The following is a 10,590-nucleotide window of genomic DNA, read 5'->3' as shown; positions in this document are numbered from 1 at the left end:
TTGATAAGGTGGAGGGTCAGAGAAAAAGAGGAAGACCCCCAGCGAGATGGATTGGCAAAGTGGCAGCATCAATGGGCTCAAACGTGGTAACAGTAGTGAGGTTGGCCCAGGATCAGGCAGTGTTTCATTCTGCTGTGCATTAGGTCACACTATGAATTGGCACCAACTCAATGGCACCTAACAGCAACAACATTGTGCTTACTGCAAGTTCTACCAGCGTTTCCAAGCCAAGAAACAATACAAAACCAATGTTACTGTAAAGGCATTGGAGAAGAGGGGGCGGAGTAAGGCAATGAGCAAAAGGACAGTCAGTCAAGGCTGGAATTCAAGAATCTCAGGACTGAGCAATCACTCACTTCAACAACTCCCAAAACCTCCTGAGCACTCCCCAGGCAAACACCAGTTGCCAAGGAGTCAGCTCCAACTCAAGGTGAGACTTCACAAGGTTTGTTTTCATTTTTTAGTGTTTTATTTTTGTTGTTAGCAAGAATATACACAACAAAAAACATTATGAACTCAAGTTACTACTGGTACAATTCAATGATACTGATTTTATTCTTTGAATTGTGCAGCCATTCTCACCCGTCTCTGAGGTGTTCCTTCCTTATTCCTTATTAGCATACACTTACTGCCACCTAAGGTTCTCATTGGCGCTGTGGGTTAAGACACTGGGCTGCAAAGTTGGTTTGAACCACAAGGTTGGTGGTTCAAGCTCACCAGCTACTTCTCGGAAACCCTTGCAGAGTCGCTATGGGTTGGAACTGACTGGACAGCACTTAACGACAAGAAGATTGCGATCTAACCTTTCAAATTCCCATGGTCGGTCTGATTCCATATAGATAAGTCTTAAGCGAGCATAATACTTAGTCGGCACTCTACTAGTTTAGTTAAACGATTGTTTAGTTTTAAGAAGACTTCAGAGAGTATTTTTCCTTTAGGGTTTAAAGATTATTTTAGGGCGTTAGTTTCAGGGTTCATCCATTACTCCAGATAGGCTGCATTCCACGAATATTTGAATTTCTGTTCTGCATTTCCCCCCTCTTTGATCCATATTCTTCCAATAAAGACTTGGATCAAAATGTTCAGTAATGGTGTGGTTCAGCTGGACACTACACAGTTCTGCTTTCATGGCAAAGGAGCCTCCAAAGGATTTTCAATCACTGGTTTTCCAGATGTAAATCACCAGGTTTTTCTTCTGAAGTGTTTTTGGGTACACTTGAACTGTCTACCTTTCCAATTGCCAAGTTCCTTAACTGTATCACCTAGGGTTTCCTTCTGTTAATGAAGGAGATGACCACTGTCCCTCCAGAAAGCCAGGCAGCATGACCACAAGTGACCCCGACTTGAGCAGGCACTTACAGCTAGGTGACTTTGACCTTCCTCAGCCTAAGGGCCTCCCCATCGGCCCCAAACACCCTACTTTGCTTCCAGTGGCAGCAGCATGCCATGGGTATCCCCACTATCACCTGAAGAGTACTTATACCTCCTTTCTGTTTTGATTTCATGATGTAAGGGTGCATCTGCCTGCCGCTTCACCTTTCTCCCCTCATGGTCGAATCTGACTTACTCCCTCCATCCAAAGCTTTCCTTACCAAGTGTGTCCCACTTTCCTGTTACCTACCCAGAGCAATGTGTTCCTCTTTGTTTTCTAGGGACTGAAAAAGCACTCCCTCTCTCAGCCACTCCCTTCCCCTCCCATAGGTTGCATCTATTGCCGGCCACCTTTCTTCTCAAAGACTTCACCTGTCCCCAGTGCTGCCTCGGGATGCCCCAATCTACTTACTCCAAGGCTACGTCGAGCTTCTGCTTCTGGGGCTCCCTCCTTCGCCAAAGCTTCTTTTATTCCTGGCCACTTGCTTCTCTTCCGGAGGCTTTATCTGTCCTCTCGGAGGATGCACCAGTTCCCTCCCGCCCAACTATATGTGATCCTGGGCTCCCGCCCCGAGACTTCATCTTCCCAGGCATCGTCTTCTTCTTTCTCCCTCACCTCCTAGAAGCTGCATTCTAGCTACTTCTAGGATACCTGCTGGAAGCACCCTTCGTACTTGTCCAGGGTTCCATCAGTTCCGGGCTTTTTTTTCTCTCCTTGAGGCTGCATCTGCGCAGACCGTTACTGCCTCACGACTGCATCTTACCCTGAGGGCCTCCAATAGCCAGCAGAGGTTGTACCTGCCCGGGGCGCCCCCTTTAGGGCCCCTAGGCTGCACCTGCCCCAGGTCCCGCCCCCTACTCGGGCAGGACTGGGAAATTCCCGGGCCCCACCCCCACCCCGCGCCTCCGTAAGCCGCGCACGCGCGTACCGCACCGACTTTCCCGAGCCCCAACTGGGCTCTCGTCCACGGCGCCCCCAAACATACTTGCTTGACTCCAAGTCCCGATAGAGCCACATCCCACGCCGGGCTACGCCTACGAATGGCCTGCGGAGGCCGGCCGTTGCGGGCTTTCGCAGTACCGTCCTGCTCGATGTTCGATTCGTCGGGTCTACTGAGTGGAAAGGTTACGGCGCGCTTGCGCACTAGGTTCACAATTGAAACGGGATTCAGGGGAGTGAAAACGAGACTTCCCTCTCTCTAATTTATCGTTGCTCATTGCTTCAGAGTACAAGACTTTTCTAGGAACAACTTTAAAAAAAAAGAATCATATACATATTTTATGACTTTTTCACTTCATTTGGCACAGACATCTCTGCTCAACAGTCTTAAACTTGGATGAGCCCAGCGGCGTACTGTGGAAATTCCTGTCCCTGTCCACAAACATCTCCAGTGGCGCAATCGGTTAGCGCGCGGTACTTAAATGACACTCATTTTTTAGGTAACAACCGTACTGTTAGCCCCAAAGTACAAGTCAAACTCGTTAATCTTTTATTTAACACGTTATGGCACTACATAAAAATGACAACTGCGCCTTCCTGGCTTTCACTGGTGAAAATTGGTACATAATATGCTCATTTCTTTTCAGTTTCTTTATGCACTCAGTAGAGTAAGATCACATTTGTTGTTGTTGTTGTTAAGTGCCATCGAGTCGGGTCCGACCCATAGCGACCCTGTAACAGGGTTTCCGAAGGTGTAAATCTTTACGGGAGTAGAAAGCCTCATCTTTCTCCCGCGGAACGGCTGGTAGTTTCGAACCACTGACCTTAAGGTTTGCAGCCCGATTCGTAACCACTACGCTACCAGTGCACATAGTCTGTCTTAATCCTTGGAGGGTCAATTTAACTTGCCAAATGATCTCCCTGAGCTGGAGATAACAAACTACTATGGTTAACAATTTCTCAGTGGCGCCCCCTTGAGCTGGCCATACCTTAGAAATATCTCTGATGAACTAGATTGTTTTTAATCTCTTGACTAACAAACGTCGCTGCAATGTTCACTTGCACATAATTCCCTAGCTGAGGCAGGGTCACCAGATACAGGCATTTTAAACGGATGTGGGGCGTGCACTGCTCACCATACCGAGTGGACCATACCGGTCGCGGACGGTGAGGAGAGAGAGAGGAGGGCCACTCTTGAGCAGTGTTCTCATTCACGTGCAGCCAAACTGAACCTTGACCGTCTCATGGACCTTGACCGTCTCATGAACCGGTCACATTTGGCAGAATCATCACTCCCTCCTCCCTGCAGAGCGGATTCGTCTTCCTGGTGTGCATCAAACTCATCAGCTGCTTAAGAGACAGATAAAAGACTTCTCTTTGTGTTTGGGGTTTTTTTTGGTGGTGTTTTTTGCGAGAATAGTTGGAACCTGAGGCCATTAGTTGACAGGAACGTAATCCAGTTGATGGATCACCCTTCTCCCTAAACCTCACCCTTACTGATTCCTTAGTGTGTATATTGTTGTTGCTGTTAAGTGCTGTTGAATCGGTTCCGACTCAAAGCGAGCCTGTGTAGCGTTTCTGAGGAACTGCTGATGAGCTTGAACCACCGACCTTGCAGTTCATACCGACTTTGCAGTCCAAAGCATTAACCCACAGCGCCACACCAGGACTCCATATTTGTGTATCATACACATTAATAAGAAGGTTACTATTTGCAAAGCAAGGTGCCCTGATGGCACTGTGGCCTAAGCACTGGGCTGTTAATTGTAAAGTTGCCGATCCAAACCCACCATCCGCTTCAAGGGAAAAAGATGATGCTGTCTGCTCTTGTAAAGGTTTTTTTCTCGGTAACCCTGAGGAGCAATTCTACTCTGTCCTATATATAGGGTCAATGAGAGCTGGAATCCCTCTATGGCAGTAGGTGGCCCCCTTCCCCTCCCATACCAGTACAAACATTGGATGCCATCTACGACCTTTTAAGGTTGAAGTGAAGGTTACTTCTGACTGAGCCATGGTCACTCATGACTCACCCCAGGTTATACAGTGAGAAGCCAGAGGCTCGGGGTTACAATTGAGATCACCAGTGGCAAGAGGGGGCTCCTGGAACCCCAGGAAGCATGTGTTGTTGCTGCGTCTAGTATGCTTTTTGTAGAAAGCTGTGGTCTCTCAGTCTTTTTTTTTTTTTTTTTAATTAATTTACTTTTAATCATTCCTTTTCTTTTTTTCATATTTTATTGTGAATTATATTTTACTTGGGAGAACTTTAGTTTTACATTCCACCGTACATCGTTTCATTGCCACGGTTCCAATCCCCTCCATGCATCATCAACCCACCAAAGGGGTATACCATATAAACCCGCCCCCTTCACTCCCCACTCCCCCCAATTCTTCAGCACACAGTCCCTCTCCCTCTCTGGATCCAAAGTCCCCAGCCACTTCATCACTCCACGTCGTCGTCTCTGCCTCCATCTCGGGCCTCGCCTCGCTGCTTCTCTGGGTAGGGACCCGCTCTCAACTCTTCTCCGTTGATGGTCCTAGAGACCTCTGCTCCTCGACTGGAGTTATTCACTCCCTTCCTTGCTACAAAACGTCTACCTTTATATTTCCAACCCTCACAATCAGTCCTGGTAACAATCATTCACTATTGTATCACAAGTGTCTCAGTCTCTTTCTTAAAACATGGAAGTCAGTTCATCTGTAGAATGGGCATGACCATCACAGGGGAGAGCTGTGCATGCCAAATACAAGTTTACCTAACAGCTTGAAGTATTCAGGGGGAAGCTGCGGGACAAGGGCTCCTCACAGAACAGTGATGATACTACCTTTTGGAATCCTCACTGTATTTATGGTTAAGGAAGTCTTCCCCAGTCATAAGGCTAGGAGACAGAACTGAGTGCTATTTTGACCCCAAACAGACGCTCTTGATGCAACACCTCCTACCCCATGTCGGGCTTACCTCTTTTCCCTGCCCCAGAGTGCAGCGTAGTTGTTCTTATGGAAGATACACTAGAAACAGCTGCAACACATGTCAAACTAAGCGCTTCTCCTTTTCCAGGAAGTAGGTGCTAGGTGAGTCCTAATAAATGCTATGGTAATTGGTGCTTTAATGCCATCTTAACTCCGTGAAAACTGCAAATGTATTTTATGAGAAATGAGTCAAGGTCTTCCTTGTAACCACATCACTAAAACTTCTCCCTGCTCCCTAGCAGAATGTGTTAACTGGATGAATGCTGAGTGTTACGTGCCATTGAGTCAATTTCAACCTATAGCGATCCTGTATAAGACTTCCAAGAACAGCTGGTGAGCTTGAACCACCAACCTTACAGTCCAATCAGACTTTGCAGTCCAGTGGGTGGTAGATAAATAAGCACTGTAAAGATCTGCTCCATAGGGCTTTCTTAGCAGCAATCTTTACTGAAGCAGATAGCCAGGTCTTTCTTCCATGGCACTACTCACTGGGAGGCTTTTAACTTTTTTAATAGTTTTTACTGTGAACTAATAGTTTACATGGGAGAGCATCAGTTTTAACACTCATCGTTTCATTGCAATGATTACAATCCCCTCCGTGCATCGTCATTCAACAGTATTTGCTTCTATTCCGTTTTGATGTACACAAAAACACTCAAGAATATATAATAAACAACCCAAGGGCACATTCTGCAAGCCTGCCTCCTGGCTGCCAGCATATAGCCTTTCTCTTTCTGTGAATCTAGAGTCTCAGCTGCTCCCTCTCTCTACGTCATGGCTTCCTCCATCTCTGGTGTCACTGCTTCTCTGTATAGGGTCCCACATTCTGCTTGTGCTCTTCTCCCAATGGTCATAGGGGTCCCCTGTTCCTGGACTGTAAGATTAAATACTCCCTCCTTTTTGTTACAAAACTTCTACCTTTATTTGAATTAACCTTAAGGTTAGTGACAAGTCAAGTCACTCCTAATTTCCACGGACACGGTCTGCAAAACTACAACTCTTCTGTCAGTCTCTCTAGTCAAATAACTGAGAAGCAAGGTACACACACACAACCTGAGAAAGCATGTTCAGTTTTATTTTTTTTTTAACTTTTTTTTTTATTTAAATAAGGAGAATTCTTTCATATGGAAAGAGCTAGTACAATCACATATTTGAAAGGAGAAACAATAGGTACTGAACCTGGGCAAAAGGGCAAAGGGTGAGTGCCACTACTGGCCTGGAAAACCCATGATTCCATTTCCCAAAAATAATGTATAAACAAGTTGCACATGACACTTTCAGCCATCGTCTGCCCTTTCAAATATCTGGTCTACATGAAAAGACAAAGAGAGGAAAGGCCAAAATAAACATAACAAAAGGAAACGAACAAAACAACCCTCTCAAGAACAAAACAAAAAGCCCCCAAACCCTTTTTACTATGCAAGGCATGAGGTTCAAAGTTTTGAGTACTGATCCCCTTTAAACGATGGAAGAAAGTTATCCAGGGAGCCTTCATAGAACTTTCCACTCCAAGGCGTTGTAACATGCTGAAGATGGGACACTGGGGACACTGCTACCATCTTTGTGGCCTCCAAGCTGGGGTGGAGGAAAGGGTGAGCCTAGAAGACCACTGTAGCCAAGTACATGCTGGTGGTTCTGGTGGGCAGCACGGCTGGATCACATCACAGTGGGGTTTCCAGAGAGCTTGGGCTAGGTCTCCAACATTTGCACCACTCTGTTCTGGAGGATCTATTTGTCTTGGACCCACCTCACAGTTGGAAAGCTAGTTTTCTGGAAGTTTATTTCCCATTCATCACAAAACACAATAAAGCACAAACACTCTAGTGTCCTTGGTTGTCAAAGGTCATTTCCAAGGGACCCTTTAACCCAGGCTTGCTCTGCAAGAAGTAAAAAGGGACAAAACAGACTGGAGAGGCCACATGCAACTATTTGGTGGAGGGGAATCACAATAGGGAATGGAGGGTGGGATGGGAGGGAAGAGAGGCTCTGTTGCCACACACTGCCTCAGCAGGTTGATTGACAGTCCTTGACTCTGAACATCAGTCACAAATTCTATCATTAACCACCCAGAAGGCAGATCCAGAAGCACAGGCGGCATGGCTGGTGAGGACTGATGCCTACATTTAATGACAAGATATCCCTAGAAGTGGCTGCCATTAATAATTACCACAGTTGGGTAAGAACCCCCCTTTTCTCAATGTGTACTAAAGTCACCCTTCTTTTTCCCCTTAAGGAACTTATAGTCAGAAACTTATCAATTCTAAGTTTTAGAACAATAACCATGTGAATAGAAAAGGGGAAGTAACAGTAAAGAAAATCCCATCAAAAGCAGCTAGCACAAGTCTTCCATGGATGGGCAGCATCCTTTAGACACACAGCCCCACACTCTGGAATTTCGCTGGACTGAGTAGTTAATGGCATGCACACTGCTGCAGGGTCACTGTTGCCCGACAGCAGACAACAGCCTCAGTGGCCCCGGCAAAGCTGCCAGCATCAGAAAGATGATAAGAGCAAACAAAGGTGCACTCTGCATCCATCCCTTTTAGCAGCAGAATAGCTAAGTGCTGGTTGTTACCTGTTCCTCCAAGGGCCCATGACAGAAGCCTGTGCAGTATTCACACCCTGAGGATGGGGGCTTGAAACCAAAATTAGACCCTCAGTCCTATTATGTTGAGCTTAGCTCTAAAACCACATGAAAAGATATTGCACCTTAAAACATCTCCGCACTAAAAACTGCTTGAGTCAGACCAAGGTAGGGGTTGGGGTGTCAGGGAAGTTGGCAGGCCCACCCCCTGCTCCTTTACAAAGTCTCTCTTAAAATTGTATCTTAGCGGGGAGGAGACCGCAGCTTAAGTCACATGGAGGTGGTGAACGCACTGAACTTCACATGCAAATCTTAGCCTTTCCTGCACAAAAGAATTCAGACATTATATATAAATAGCAGTGAAACATTTACTTTTTTTTCCACCTAGACCTACAACATCAATACATATAAATAAATTCTAGTGTGTGTTTCTTTCTTTGTTTATTTGGGGACAAGAGGAAGGAGAGAATTATAGGACAAGAGAAAAGGGCTGGAGAACAGGTGACTGTTTTATTTTCTTTTCTCACACAGTAGTACTGTCATTCTGGTGGCCGGTGAACCTGCCGTGTATATCTCGAGTCTATAACAGCTTGCAGGATTGTTCTCTTGAACTTCCAATGAGAAGAAAATTGTTTTTCGTTGGAAAAATAATGTGCACCGGAATCAGGTGTGAAGGGGTCTGGGCGTATTTTAAAGTGTACAGGCAGAGATGAATCTGTGTGGCTTCAGCAGACCCAGACTCATCCAGGGGGAGATTGGCACTGCTGTCACAGTAGGGGGCAGCTCACCGCACAGGGACAGGGAGAGAAGGAAGAGCAGGTGAGAGACAGTGGGCAGGTGAATGCTGGTAATGCCAAGTGAGCAGTCCTCTGATACGAATTCATGAGTAAACTTTTGGGAGGTAAAGAAAGAAAAAAACCCAAAAAAGTTAAGATAGTATAAAGAAAGGTCTGAAGGTGAAGGCAAGAAGGGGAGTCATCAAAAGCTATAGATCAAGCAGTAAAATATTTTTCAATAAAACTGCCCCTTCCCCAGATGGAACAAACCCAGGATGAGACACTGGCACCCTATGCTAGGAGGTTATTCATGTCCCAACTTCTTTAAAACAGTCAAAAAAACATTAAAGTGCCCTTTCCAGTTCCCAAGAAGCATTTTTCCCTGTCTCCACGGGAGCTAGAAGTGGAGCTTTGCAACCAGAGGCAGAGCGGCTGTCACGCACCCAGGGACACAGAGCTGCTCTCCACTCCCCAGCCCTCCTCCCACAGGAACCACCAACAGATAGGATGCGGCTGCTTCTGCAGGTACATGGCTGGTCAGTTACTCTAAAGAGCAGCTGGGCAACTGGAACCCCACCCCTCCCTTTCCTTAAGATAACAGAATTGGGGAACATTTCCTTCTATTTCTTTGAAGAAAAAAACACAAAAACAGAATCAAAACGCATCCAATGGTTCACACACACACTTTGCTAGAGGCAACTCTGCAGACTTCACAAGCTGTCTTTGTGTGGAGGTTGCCCTGACTGATTCTGAATTCCAGCCAGTTCTGTGACTACTAACCTGGGACCTGAGACTGACATCTGCTGCCCAGCCCAGTCCCAATAATCTGGGTCTGCTGCTGGGTGCGTAAGTCCCACACGTCCAGGCTCTCCTGTTGGTATGCAGCTGAGTCTTGCTTTTAGTGACAGAGGGGACACAGAGGTGAAACAGGCAAACTCAGGAAGCAGGAAAGTGACATGCCGACAGAAGGCAACAAGGACAGTAAGTGAACATGGAAACACAGCAGCCCCCAAAGGACTGGGTGGTGGGGAGACCCAAAAGCAGAGCATGCTGATGGGGGTTCTGTGTGCACTGTCAGGTCTCATCAGTCTGGCAAAATGGGGAAACCATCAGGAGTTCGAGATTTCATGATTCATTTCTGGTGCCAGTGTTATCAACTGGCTTTAAAAGAAGTCCAGGGCAAAAATGCAGTGTAATTTTTATGTTAAAATCATCATCAGCTTCACTGAGCTGCCCATAAACCCTCTGGGGTCATCAGACTAGGGGTGGGACCTAACAGACCGTCCACTTTGTACATACATCTGCTTCTAAAGTAACTGAGTATCAAAAAATGTCCATGATTGATGCCGTAACTAACCTCCACTTCTTTTTGCAAACCACCTTAAAAGTGAACTAACGAAAGGCTAACCAAGTTCGGAGGGGACTCATTCTTGTGTCAACCTTTAAGGTATCTCAGTGATACATTTAACAGGATAAACAGACTAAAGGAATCATGGGAGACAGTTGTGATGAGAGAGAAGATGAAAGTCCAGCTATACAGACATAACAACTTGTGTTTGTTTTCTTTGCCTTTCCCTTCCCTCAAAACCGCAGCTGCTTTTAAAAACAGAAAAGCCTCGCATGAAGATGACTCTGCTGCTAAACCCCTGTGCCTGATGGGGGAGGGGAGTTGGGAGGGGTGGGAGCCCAGGGAGGGAGGGGTAATCTGCACTCCACAGTCATGGTAGAAAGCAGATGAGAAGGATGGAGTCGTTTGCTTTTTTTTGTTGTTGTTGGTTTCGTACTAAAGCAAGCAGGTCAATGCCATATATCCATGGGTGCAAGCTGGTTGGACAATGGAGCTTCCAGGAGTGGAGAAGAGAAGGGAGATTTCTCTCAGTCTGGGCCAGGTGGTTGGATGGTGGATCTGGTGAGACTCCCAAGTATCTGACTGTCGATACTAGGCTGATACT

The sequence above is a fragment of the Chrysochloris asiatica genome, unplaced genomic scaffold (assembly GCF_000296735.1).
Source record: "Chrysochloris asiatica unplaced genomic scaffold, ChrAsi1.0 scaffold00014, whole genome shotgun sequence".
Lineage (NCBI taxonomy): Eukaryota > Metazoa > Chordata > Mammalia > Afrosoricida > Chrysochloridae > Chrysochloris > Chrysochloris asiatica.
The sequence above is the reverse complement of the archived record's forward strand: the minus strand, read 5'-3'. Positions refer to the sequence as shown.